Source organism: Haemaphysalis longicornis, unplaced genomic scaffold (assembly GCF_048455015.1).
Source record: "Haemaphysalis longicornis isolate Haplotype H1 unplaced genomic scaffold, Haemaphysalis longicornis Haplotype H1 scaffold_55, whole genome shotgun sequence".
Taxonomy (NCBI): domain Eukaryota; kingdom Metazoa; phylum Arthropoda; class Arachnida; order Ixodida; family Ixodidae; genus Haemaphysalis; species Haemaphysalis longicornis.
The window spans coordinates 1,773,335-1,787,639 of NW_027526394.1; positions in this window are offsets into that span (position 1 = coordinate 1,773,335).

The following is a 14,305-nucleotide window of genomic DNA, read 5'->3' on the forward strand; positions in this document are numbered from 1 at the left end:
GTATTCCGCATGAAGACAGCATTTTGGCGAAAGGAAAATCGATAAGAAGAAAAAAAACAAATTCCCGCGTAAAACTGAACCAAATGTACTAAGGCGTATGTTAAATAAGGACTAAGACGTATGTTACATAAGTACATTAGGTGGTGTATATCTGTCTGTGCTCCGGTAAGCGAAACACAGTCGGAGATACAACAAATGCTTTGTGCCGTTTCCGCTGCTTGGTTTACTGTCTTTGGTCGCCGCGCAACCAAATGGCGCGGTTGTTTGGCTAGAGCGCCCATGGTCCGTAATCTTCAGCTCATGTCTGTACCTGTCGATGTCTTGCCCGAGAGTCAACAGCCATGATTTTCCTGAGTCATGCGGTGCGCACACAAAGAAGGCGTGTACGATAACGTCATGATATCAAAATCTGAGACGAATAATCAGTTGTTTTGACCAGGTGACAAGACGTTTTCGCTGATATTATGGCCAGCCAACTAAGTTGTAGATAATAGAAAATCAAGTAGGAACCAGTCATTTATCAGGGATTGCGGCATTTACGCCTTTTCAGTGCCAATTCCATAGATCCGCGGCATAGCGCGCTGCAGGAAGTGTGTGAAAACTAGTAGAGATAACCTCATTAATATATCAATTCCTCAGTATGTGCTACAGGCAGATTTATATGAAACGTTCTGCGCTCACAGAGGCCTGTGTCTAGTTTGGGTATCTGTGAAGATGCGCAATTACCTAACAGTGTTGGCAGAAATGCGGTGCAAGCAACAGCTTTTTTTTTATAACATAGCATGCTCGTTGCCTCTTCAACTATTTGCAGGCAACGTAAAATCCATCTTCCCGCAAAGCCGGTGAAAAAAGCCCGAAGCAACAGTGATCCCACAGAAACGCCCCTTTTCGAGCATTAATTTAATTTCAACTGCAAAAAAAAACCCTCACCTTGCACGAGCGAATTTTCACTAGAAATGTAGAAAAAAATTTCGACCACCTTCGCAATTGAGATGTGAAGACTGAGGAGACCGCGGAACTGGTGGATTTCACATGCTTTAACCTATATTTTCTGAAGTCTGCCCCTTTCTTACTTTGTTAAGAGAAAGACGGTTACAGATTGAAGTTTTCTCCAGGCAAACTGAGGGAAATCAACGTCCACAATCTACCCTCGTAAAGTGCAGCATCCGAACTGCCAAATTCCGAAGCCAGCCAAAATCGAGAGCCAATGCCCGCGTTTCAAACGCCCAAAAAATCCTCAACGCCGCCGATGCCATGATAGCACAATGGCAAAGTTTCGTAACGCCACGGTCCCAAGCTCGATTCCGACCACGGCAACATTTTTTGGGGGGAAGCACTGCCAGCACCTGCTCGTGGCCTCCTGGCCTCCTCGACACTTTCCCGCAAACTTCCTTGCCTAACATTTTTGCATTCTCCACCTGGTTGAGGTGAACTACCTGTTAACAATCCGCACTGACAGAAAAAAGCTCATGCAGCTCTACTTTTAAAGATGGAGCAGCCAGATTCCCTATTGAATGGAACTCAATAAAAAGTGCTTTAAATTTTCTATTCCGGAAGACCACAATAGGGCATGAATTGCAGTTAAACAACGAGCACTAGTAATTCTCCGTGCTCAAACAGACAGAGCCAGCGAGCACAGGAGTCAAACCGGGACAAGTGCTCAACAAGTTATTGAATGGCTCGCGAAGAAAAAAAACCGCAGCAACGCATATATGATACGAACATGTGATCGGGCCGACCACAGCTTCAGGCGCTTCAACTCAGACACGGGTGAGAACCGCAAGTACTGGATGGTAAGCCGAGAACGTCTCCCGCATGGTAGGCCGGATTTTCTGCGACAAGAAATCAAGCTAAGACGCAATGTCATTGAGGGTAAGTTCCGCTTGCTGTCACAGAAATGGAAACAGGTAAAAAACGTACACTTTCTCGAGAAGACGGCGCCAGGAAGAGCATTCAGGACTCACTGTGAAGGGGGTACATCGACAGCCCCACGTGGTAGTGGAGGCTGGGAGGGAATGCACTACAGGAGGCAAAAGGGAGGGGAACGCACGGGAGCATGATGATGATGATGGTTGGTGTTTATGGCGCAAGGCCGACGAGGGCAAAGAGCGCCAGAGAAGTTATTTAATGAAAAGAAATGACTACCACAAAAGGTAGGTATAAAACGTGTAAACCAGACATAGTAAGATCAATAAATATAATGGTGATGGCTGGTGTATAGGGCCAGATTTGATTATGATGATGATGGTTGGGTTTTTTATGGCGCAAGGCCGACTAAGGGCAAAGAGCGCCAGAGGAAAGTTTATTTAATGAAGTGAAGTGGTTACAAAAAAAAAAAAAAAAAAAAAGTCAACCGAGCATAGTAAAATCAGTTACAGATAATGGTGATGGCTGGTGTATAGGGCCAGATTTGATTATGAGTGATAGGAAATGAGGTTTAAAAACTTAACGTCTGACAAATACTCAAACACACGTTTAACAGAAACAATGGCTTCGTCACCTAGAAACTGCGATGGATGTAGTGGGATATGTTGTCTGTAGAGTTCTCTGAAGTGTTTGTGTCGTGTTGTGTGAAGTGCCTTGCATGTGAGTAGTATGTGCACTACGGATAGGGCCTCTCCGCACCTGCTGCACTGGGGTTTAGAAGATCCCGTCAGCAGATACGAGTGCGTTGCATGGGTGTGCCCTATCCGTAATCTGGCCAAGGTGACTTCAGAGTATCTATTGCGTGTGTCGGTGGTGTATGGTCCCAATTGAGGTTTTATTACGCGTAACTTGTTGTCTGTTTGTTCACTCCAGTGTGCTTGCCATGTTTTGCGAAGTTGTTGTCTGATGTGTGGTTTCACGTCGGTGTAGGGTAATGTGGTTATGTCTACTGTATTCGAGAGTGTAGCAACAGCAGCCATTCGGTCCGCTGCTTCGTTCCCGGCAATACCACAGTGGCCAGGGACCCAGCAAAGAACCAGTTCAAATTTGCGTACATACACCGACATAATACCCTTGACTATTAGATTTACAACGTGATTTTTCGAAGATTTTGTTGACGACAACGCCCGCACGACACTGAGGGAGTCTGTATATATAATGGATTGTGGGATGTGACTTTGAAGTATATGATTGACAACAAGAAGTACACCGTAAGCCTCTGCCGTAAAGATACTAGTATGACTATTCAGAGTTCGAGTGACACTAAGGCCGGGCCCATGCGCCGCGCAGGACACAGAGGTGGCAGATCTAGAAGCGTCCGTATAAAATTCAGAGCACTCATACTTCTGCTGCAAATACAAGAAATGCTGCAGAATTGCACATGTGGGAGCTCGCTTTTTATCTAGATGCGTAAAAGATGTGTCGCATGATACAGGGCGGAGATGCCATGGTGCTATAAAATCCGTTAGAGAACTTTGGATGGTGTCTAAAAAGGAGACAGCAAGCTCTGACGCCTCCTCTCTAACTCTGTAAGAGAAAGGCGCAGAGATCGATGGTCGATTTAAAAGGAGTTCAGTCATGGACGTATCATGAAAAACTGATTTAAAAGGATGGTGAGGCATGGATGAAATTTTAAAAGCATAAAGGAGATCTGTGTAAGCTCGCTGACGTTGTAGGTTCCATTTGTTGCACTCCACATAGAGGCTTTCGACCGGGCTAGTGCGGAAGGCGCCACACGCCAGGCGGAGCCCGAGATGGAGCACTGGGTCCAGCATTTTGAGGGATGTTTTACTTGCTGACCCATAAACAACGCTACCATAGTCCAATCGTGAACCTATCAAGCTGGTAAAAACACGTAAGAGAAGTTGTTTGTCAGCACCAAAAGAGATGTGCGACAGAACCTTCAGGATATTCATTGTTTTTAAGCATTTATGTTTTAGTTGTTTTATGTGTGGGATGAATGTCAGCTTTTCGTCAAAGATAATACCCAAGAACTTGTGTTCCTTTTTTACAGGAATAGAGACACCGTGGAGTTGAAGGTCTGGATCCGGCCGGATACCACGCCTCTTTGAAAACAAAATACAAGTGCACTTCCCGGGATTAAATTTAAAACCATTGCCATCTGCCCAGCCAGCTAGCTTGTTAACACCAAGCTGGACCTGGCGCTCACAGACAGACAAGTTACAGGATTTAAAGGAGAGTTGAATGTCGTCTACATAGACTGAACAGGAAATCGACGGTGGCAGCGCCTTCCTAAGGGAATTCATTTTCACAATAAAAAGGGTGCAACTTAAAACTCCACCTTGCGGCACTCCATTTTCCTGCACATGAACCCTAGAGAGTGCAGTTCCAACGCGCACACGAAAGGTTCTTTGAGACAAGTAGCTGGCAAGTGTGTTTATCATGTTACCTGACATGCCGAAGGACTTGAGGTCGCTTAGGATGCCATACCGCCACGCGGTATCGTACGCTTTTTCCAGATCAAAGAATACCGTCATACAATATTGTTTGTGGAGGAAAGCATCCTTTATATAGGACTCGAGCGCGACGAGTTGGTCGTTCGTGGACCGTCCCGCCCTGAAGCCTGCCTGGCAGCCCTCGAGAAGACCATTGTACTCAAGAAACTACACGAGTCTCCTGTTTATCATCTTCTCGAGGAGCTTGCACAGGCAGCTTGTGAGGGCGATGGGCCGATAGCTAGCAGGAGAGGAAGGGTCCTTTCCTTCCTTCAGGAAAGCCACTACTATGGCCTCCCTCCGAAAGCGAGGAATGTGCCCCGAAAGCCATATGTTGTTGTATAGATGTAGGAGTGTTTCCAGAGTGTCTGGGTGTAGGTGTTGTATCATGGTGTAAGTGATTTTGTCTGCACCTGGAGCTGAAGGCTTACATGTGCTCAGAGCAACCTTCAGCTCATGAATAGAAAAAGGAGAATTGTAAGAAGTGTGCGACTTGTTGTTATCACGCAGGGACTTCTTTTCTACAGATGTTTTGTGTTTCATGAAAGTGTTTGTGTATTGTGCTGAACTGGACACGTGTTGGAAGTGTTGTGCAAGTGTGTTAGCCTGGTCTTCCAGTGTGTCCCCTGTTGTACTAACCAGGGGCAGGCTGTGTGTCTGTTGTCCTTTTAGTTTTCGTATTCGTGTCCAGACTTTGTGTGCGTCAGTGTATGAGTTGATGGAAGTGAGGAAGGTGCGCCAACTCTCCCTTTTCGCCTCACGACGCACTCGCTTACCCAAAGCCTTTGCCCGTTTAAAAGAAATTAGGTTATCTGACGTGGGGTACCGGCGAAGGACACCCCACGCCTTATTCTGGGCCTCTCGCGCCCGCCTGCAGTCCTCGTTCCACCAGGGCCTCCTTGGGTTGCGGGACGCACTGGAGGCCTGGGGCATGGACTTTTCGGCGGCGTCGACTATGTGCGCCGTGACGAGTTGGGCTGCTTCCTCCACGTGTAGGTGTTTTATGGTTGTGTGGTGCAGTTTAGATGTTTCTGTGAATGTGCTCCAGTTTGCTTTTGATTCATTAAACCTTTTATGGGAAGATGGACTGCTCGGGCCTATACCTATATACGTTAATGAAGTGGGGAAATGGTCACTACCATATGGGTCCGTGCCCACACCCCACTCAAGGCATGGAAAGAGAGCTGCGGAACCAATAGCCAAGTCAAGATGCGAGTATGTATTGTGTCCTAAGTTATGGTATGTAGGCTGTTTTTTGTTGAAAAGGCATGCTCCGGAGGATGTAAGAAACTTCTCTATCAGGCGACCTCGGGCATCCGTTCTAGAGGAGCCCCAAAGAGAGTTGTGTGCATTAAGGTCGCCTGTTATGATGTATGGTTCGGGCAGCTGGTCGACCAGCGCCTCGAAGTCAGAGCTCAGAAGTGCAAAATCAGGAGAGATGTAAATGGAGCATACCGTTATTAACCTATTAAATATTATCGTACGGATTGCTACAGCCTCAAGGACAGTGTTCAGAGTGACAGGGTGGCAGGCTAAGGATTTCCGGGCGACAATTGCCACACCTCCTGAAGAGTGTGTGCAGCCAACCCTGTCCTTTCTGAATACCATGTACCTATTTAAGAAATTTGTGTGTTTAGAATTGAGGTGGGTTTCCTGGAGACACATGATACTTGGCTGACTGGCATGCAGAATCTCATACACATCGTCAAGATTTTTAAGGAGGCCTCTGCAGTTCCATTGGATGATGTTTTCTGTTCCCATTATTTAGGTTTAAGAATGACTGGAGTGTGTGTATGTGTTCATGTGTCGTCTTTCGGGGCTGTTACTCTGGGGTTAGGCTTTTTAGGCCTGTCTGTAGGCTTGGAAGTCGGTGGCCGCTCCCTGCGCTGCGTTGCAGGCAGGAAGGGCCCGACATCCATCTCGTCGTCGGATGTCCGAGGGGTGCCCGACGGACCGTGCCCCCCGGACTTGGCCCCCCCTCGGGAGCCCTTCGTTTGAGCCGCCACCGCCGAGGGCGTCCGGGGCACCAGGGGTGGCACGGGCGGTGCGGTGACGGTGGGAGCCGGTGCGGGGCCCGTGGTGTCCATCACCTCGGTACCCTCCAACGGACTGGAGGACGGGGAGACAGAGGCGGGAGCGGCACCGGTCCCGACAGAAGTGGTTTGCACCACAACCGCTGCTGCCTCAGCAAGCGGCGTGGTGCCGGGTTGGGCTGCGTGAGGCAACCCAGCGGGGGGCGGGGGCGGGACCAGGTCAGACTCGCTGAACTGGGTCCCTGTGGAAACCAGACGCCGCTCCGCCCCCCGGCGAGCCGCGTCTGCGTACCTCCCCAGAGGGAAAGAGGCGAACCTCTTTCGCGCCTCTGGGAAGGTGATGTTCTCCGTGACCTTGATGTTAATTATCTTTTTTTCTATTTGGAATTTTTCACACTTGCGGGAGTACGCTGCATGCGGCCCCCCGCAGTTTACACAAGTGAGAGTTTCGGATGGGCAGTTCTCGCTCGGATGGTCGTGCGCCGCGCATTTTGCACACGTCGTTCGGCCACGGCAAGAGTTCGTACCGTGCCCGAACCTCTGGCACTTAAAACAGCGCCGCGGGTTCGGGATGTAGGGACGGATGGAGCAACGGATGAAACCTGCGTTTATGTAGTGTGGAAGAACTGCGCGGTCGAAAGTCAAGATAATGTGTTTGGTCGGAATCTCCCTGTCGTCTCTGCGGATAGTGATGCGTCTCACGGCTGTGACGCCCTGATCCTTCAAGCCGGCAAGGAGATCCGCATCCGTTTCGTTCAGGAGGTCTGTCTCGGATATCACACCCTGCGAGCTGTTGAGGCTCCGATGGGGTGTGACCCGGATGTCGAGATCAGCCAGTCTAGTCTGAGCAAGAAGCTTTGCAGACTGCTGCTTGTCATTTATTTCAATTAAGAGTTCACCAGACCTTTGTTTTTTGCATTTATACGATTTTCCTACTATGGCTTCAAGATACTTGGCAATCAAGAAGACTGACTGAGATGCAAGAGGGTGGGTTGGATTGATGGATTCCATGACAAGAAATCGAGAAAAATTATCTGGTTCAGGAAATGTCAAAGATGGCAATAAAGGAAAAGATACTTCGGTGCGGCCCCTTTTCAGGGACCGATCACGTTTGGGGGGGGGTTTAGAGAATGCCATACATCATAGTATAGAAGCAGGGGACGGGGGTTCTTTCTTCTCAAACCTTACCCTGATAGCCTGAGAGGTCCCGGAGCTCCCTGCCTGGTAAACAGACAGGGAGCCCATCCGCCGGAGCTTGACCTGGGCTCCGACGGCCACCGTTCGTGGTTTCTAACCCTCCACCTATAAACACATCGCCACGGTTGGATCCAGCTTATGTTTGGGGGCTCGGGGTCCGCGGTATCGCCAGTACCGTCACCAAGATTGCTCAAGGTGCCCCGTGCGGGGAACGCACGGGAGCAGCTTTATTGGCAAAATAACTGTTACAAGTACCGGCGAGCTAAAGAAAGGACAGCTTTGAGTCTGGCCCCACACATGCTTGACGATGCCATCCTCGTCAAAGTTGGCCGACTCAACATTCACTGACAAAAGCCGCGTGGCGGAGACAGTTACCCAGCGTTGTGGGTGCCACCGTAGAGGCAGTCGAAGCTAAAATACAAACGTCTTTCCCGCCAACGACGCTGTTGCATAAGCGACTTCTGCTAGGCAAGATATCCCCTATCTATCGTCACTTGTTACTAGAGGGCGTAAAAAAGGAAACAAACAATACTCCGGCGAAACTCCCGAGTATGCGTTGTAGCCGGCATGTCTGACGCTTGCATAATCCGCAAAATCGAACAGCCTGTCATAGCGTATTCAACGTTTTGAGCTGCGTAATACATTTAATGTATGGGGTCTGTCTTGGAGCCGGGAAAAAGTCCAAATGATCAGGAATGTCCAAGAAATTAGGCACCTAAAAATCGGCAGTCAACTGAACAAATCAAAGATTCAATCCTTATTGCCAGTGCTCTTCGGCTACTTGAATGGGCTTTTTAGAGCCGAATTAGGCAATCGTTATTTTCGTCTGATGCAGGAGTAAAGAAATCAAAGTCGAAAAAAAAACCCGTGATCGGAAGCGGAAATCGAACCCCCGACCTCCACATAACGTGTTCGGAAGCGCATCACTGCTTTATGCAGAGGTCGTTGGTAGGATTCGTGCTCGTACCGAATTTTTACATTTAAGCAAAATAACCTCGTCTTCGTCCTTCTTTTCGCCGCCTGCGGGATCCTTCCCCTTCTGTTTTTCTATCGCTGCAACATGGCGTGCCCTCACAGTGCCACGTTTCGGCACCCTCGAGTGACGCATCCCCCATGTGTCCGACGGCCATCATAACTGTGTTCTTGCTCGATGCACTAGGCGCCTGTTTTTTGTGATGGCTAAGGCAAACAAGCACGCATGGGACAGAAGGAACAAGACATGCAGAATGAAATTTTAATATTTTTTGGTGCTGCAATAAAAGCCCATTCCTTGAGCAGTACGAGCGAGCGCTGAGCAGCTCGCCACCGATGTTCAAAAAGCCCTGCTGCAACCATCACTGAATTTGGCGCAGGCTCGCTGCCTCGAGGGCATAGGAGGCTCATCACATCTCCCAAACGATACCCTTTTGCGTCACAATTGTTCAATCCTCCTCTTACTGTATGATAACTAGTTCGATCAAAATCGTGCATCTACGTACGCCGTTCAGGCAACACTTTCGCTTGGATGTCCAATTTCTCTTCGGTTAAATTTTTTTTCTTTACATAAACAAAGGCAAATGTTATGATAAATCACCTTGGGCAAAGTCAATGCCTCACGTGCGGGATGCTGGTTTTGAGATCCTAACTCTAAAAACACTATGGTGATATTTCAAGAAGGATAAAATTCTCTAAGACGTAAGACACGCCGTGATAGCTCAGGGGCTATGGCATTGTGCTGCTGAGCCCAAGGTCACCGGTTCGGTTCCCGATCGCGGCGGCAGCTTTTCTGATGGAGGCTAAAAGAAAAGGGCCTTGTGAGTTCGAGATGTCGGCGTGCATAAAAGATCCCCAGGCGGTTCAAATTAATCCGGAGCCCTCCACTAAGCCGCGCCTCATAACCTGCGTAGTTTCGGCACGTTAAACCTCACAATACATTAATCCAGTCAATCCGTCTCTTAGCAGTAAGAAATCTTGATGAAGTGACTGTTGATAAACTTGGTACAAGGTGACAAAAACACACCCTTGAAAATTTACAAATAGGAAAATACTGGCCGCTACCTCATTTACTGCAGCAGAGTGTCGTTCAGTAAAGCATGGGTCCTGCTCGAATTCTGAATAAAATGAGAAAAGAGTTTCGAAGGACTGCTGCAAGGCCTGCGTTCCCACGACATCAGGGCAAAACACCAGTTACCCGCTCACAAAGGCCCCATCGGGCCAGTAAAACGGAGCTGTATAGGCCCCGCTTTCCAGAGGGCTGTGATCGGAATTGCGGCCACTGTAGCCTCTATTGTTCTTTAGCTCTGTCTCGTGCCGAACACCCGTGATCACCTTGTGTTGCTAGCTTCTCCATGCGAACATACTGGGAATCGACAATGCGGGTAAACAAACATTGGAGGCCGAGAGGCTCCGCGTATAATTACGACGGCCAGAATTACGACGGCCAGAAGGGAAGAATTCTTATTTTCCTGATTAAGCAAAAGAACCAGCCACAAGCCACTAATTGCGTTGATATTAGGGAAAACTTCCGTTAACGGAGATCACTGCCCGCTGTGTCCCAGACAAAGAATCGACTCATTTGCTTTCATTGGTTTTATTTGCCGGTGGTGATACTACACTACCTGCGTATGCCTCAGCCCTATCTCGTAAGCGGGAGAAACAACACCGCCCGGTAGATTTAGCGCAACAGAGGCGAGGTATGAAGTACCACATCTTAAGTGGCGCTATCTCATCGGCAAGCTTGGCGCTGTAAACATGCATAAGTACGTAAACAAAGCCCAAAAAACGAACGAATCAAATCACGCGTTCACTAAATCCTAGGCGGTCGTTCACATGCCTGGAAAGTTTTCTTATTCCGTGTTTTTTAAAGCCCTTGGGTAAGTAATCTCTAATGGTTGCCGGAATTCGCTCCCGATTGTAAATTAAGGTTTTTTTTTCACTCCTATACATCGAAAGGGCAAGAGTGGTAATTGGCTGATATCGGAACTCCGAATAGTGGCTCTTCTTGACGCACGGTTTCTTTGAATCAGGGTAAACGACTCTAAACGTGCTTTCAGCGATTCTCAATGGGGTCACGTCCGGCGAATAAAGGAGTGCCGCCTTGCTTGCGTAAAAAATTCTCTACCTTAGTGGCCCCTGAGCAGAAGTTTTACGACATGCTTCGGTGGCCCATCTAAGAAGAAAATATAAGCACAAAAAAATCTCCCACCACATTTTTCCTTATACGTAAATTTCTCTAAACACTGTCTCTTCGCCTTTAAGGTTCCCAATACATGATAACAATTGTCGCAAAGCGGATAATAGAGGGCTTAGTTCCTAAGGTCAGCAGACAGACCTGGTAAACCACCAATAAGATTAAGTCCATTTATCAGCGGATCGCTTTCACCTTGAACTCTGACTGTGCCGAACGTTAACAGAAACCTCCGCTCGGCAATGTAGAGAGGGGAAAAATGCTAGGCCTCGAAGTGTGCGGGAAAGGGGCGCGCATCAAGAAAACATCGCTGCCCTGGTCGGAATTGAACCTGGGTCTTTCGCGTCATGAAACTGGTTTCTATCCGATTGCGCTATCAAACACGCGGGGCGCGGAGCATTTTGGTTCCGTTTGAAGCGCGGGCGTTGGATTCAGACTTTTCAACTCAGCCAAAGTCGGAAGCCAAAGCCACAGCGGAAGTGAACTCTGGCTTTGGACTTTGACAGGTTTGATATTGGACTTTAGGAGGGTTGATTGGGGACTTTGAATTAAACGCAGTGTTCAAGGAGAAAGCGTCGTTTTTTAAGAATATTTCTGTAAAGAAAGGCACGAGCTAAGAAAAGCCGAGGTAAAGCTAGTAAAGACCACCAGCGCCGCTGTTTCCGCATTCTTCGCATGTCAATTGCGAAGGTAGCTGAATGTTTTGAACTGAAGCAGTGTGAGTGCAGTGAAAATTTTCCAAGTAGTAAAAACAACAGCTTGCTAGAAGTCAAAGTAGTTCCAAGGTGACGTTTTTCCGGAAACAAATACAAAATGCTCGCATAAAACTCCTGAAATCCAAGAAACTTCTCTCAACCTTCGGGTGAGTGAATGAGACAAACAAACTAAGGTGGCACACAGGAAGAAACACCTTCTCCTCCGCAATAACAAAAAAAGTATCGTTCAAAAGTACGAGTTTTTTTTAATTGCTTCACCAGATGTTGCAACCTTTATTAAAAATTTTAAACATGACATCATCATCCTTCTGTTATTTTTTCTACTACAGGACGAAGGCTTTTTAAATTTTTCTCCTGCCGTCCTGTCTTGTAATGCCTTGTTCATTCTTTGCCTCCGAATCATTCGATCATCAGGCTCCGTGGAGTCAATGGCCTTCCTCTTTCCTAGACCCGTCTCTGGGCCCGCGTGGCAGCACCCAGGTAGTAGTCAAATTTGGAATCTTGAGCCCCAAGTTGATAGAAAGTAAGGTTCAATCTTTGTGCAACGCTTGAAGTGAAACGAACAAATGGTTTGCTAATCTGCTAATTTTCAGTTTGGTAGTTAAAACAGTACTCTACTCTGCGAAGGTACGCCCGTTTGTTTGTGCATGCATGTATGCACGTATGCGTGTTTGCGCGTATGTATATATGTATACACGTATGCCGGTAGAGACGTATAGAGAAGACAATCCACATAAAATATAGGTAAATTCACTGTGTTGCTACAGTGATATTCAGGGCAACTTTGTTTTATTAACTAGTAACGGGACGGTGGCCATACATGGGGCTGTGTCTGTGAATGCTCCGAAGTTAAAAAAAAAACTACAATACACAGAGCAAGGATGGTGCCGTAAAAATACGAAGAAGAAAATGCAGGCGGCAACTTTGTGTCTGGCTCCCACGTCAAAGACATATTCGGCAAGAGCTGGACATCTTATCATTAGGTGACACCCGAAAAAGACAAAAAAGTGTTGTCGGATCGCATACAAGCACGTCGCATCGATCACCATTTGCCTGATGCTTGGAAACATCTTTCTCGAGTCTGAAAGTCCAATACTAGGGACGTTTTGGGGCTGCCCTTGGAGTGCCTATCCTTGTCGAAAGTTAGCGCTGTGAGAGATTGTGACGGAGTGAGAAGTGTCCTTATTATCCTCTCTTGCTCTAACTTTGCCACAAAGTACACAGGAGTGACAATTCAACAGTGAATAACTTACTATTTTTTGAACAAGCGTTGTAAATGTAAATAATTAAATAAATACTTCTATGCTAGCGTTATAACACCCTGTAAAATGCCCTTTGAGCATATAAAATAGGCATATCTTAAGTTCACTAAAATCTTTGATTTAGGCAATTCTACAGTTATGCTGTAGGCGTACATGTGGAGGCAGATATACAGGACGATTTGCCTGCCTTTTATCCTCCTCGAAAGCTCCGCGAACCTCACATATGTATGTATGTGGGAATGCTGCATGTACTGAAGTAATAAAATCTTAGAGAGCCAATTACGACTAAATGCAACTTGGTTCCGTTTTAAAGACTACCTTTTGGTAACTCAATCAGCTCCTTTTCACCCACGAAGGAACGACCGCTGAACCTGAAAATCGAACTCTTCACCTGGTACTCAGCAGAACGATGCCTTTTTAAATCAGTTACGGCACTTTTTAAATCAGTTACGGCACCTGAGACACACTCGTGCAGACTTGCAATGAACGAAGAATATCTGTGCTGGAAATCGAAAAATGTAATATACCAAGTGGCTGGGTTTTCTCTTCCAAGCACAATAAAGTTTGTTATACGTCTGGGGACAATTGTTTCTGAGGCTCGCTGTGAAGCCCAGGTATACCCAAATAAAAAAAAACACGTTAAAAATTAGAGAAGGGAAACATGATAGTACAAACTGGGATCGTTAAACATATATCAGAGCATTTGGAGGACGCAGAGTTAAGCAGAAAATTGCTCTGTTTTTGAAGCAAAAGATTGCAAGCCTATTTGGTACTATTTGCACATACCATAAAATGAATAAATGTGAATTGTTTGCTACGACAAAGCAAATTGTTTCTTTGGAATACTTTATGGAACAATATTTTATTACTTGTTTTCTTGAGTTCTTTCGCCTTTTATTCAATATTCGTGCAAAACTTATATTAGAATAATCCCCTTTTGTGAATAAAACTATCCCCGAATTGCAAACGTTGAAATAAAAATCACGAGATATAAGTATAAAGATATCGTAACAACTCGATACCCCGTTCCACTTGTTTACACACGATAAAATAGACCAAACAGAGCAGAGACTCAAATGCCACTAGATATTGTTACTCCTTTTCTATTCTAAAGAGTGCATTCAATTAATTGGACATGTTTTTCAAACCGTATAATAATTGAGGCAGGGTTTTCCTACCGGTCAGTATATGGTCAACAAAATAAATCCCTGTGATGTACACATAATCGCAGTAACCTGTATCGCGTGTGTAGCCACTTGTATTCTAGGTTTTTGCCCATATGGTCTACCATGTGCTGCCAAGTCATGCGGGCGCCTCTTAGGCACTGCACTATAACCGAAAGAGTTCTTAAGCTGCCCGCAAAGATAAAAAAGCCCGTTGGTAGCGATTTGTTACGGTGCATAACTATAACAGAACCTGAACTTGTGTCAGGTTTTATTACTTCCTGTGCTCTTACGAGGTCCTCCTATCACAGCAGCATGCGCAGAATGGCTAGCCAGCTAGTGTAGCCGTAACTTTAGGGCTTTCCTCACGGGGCGACGGCAATCCT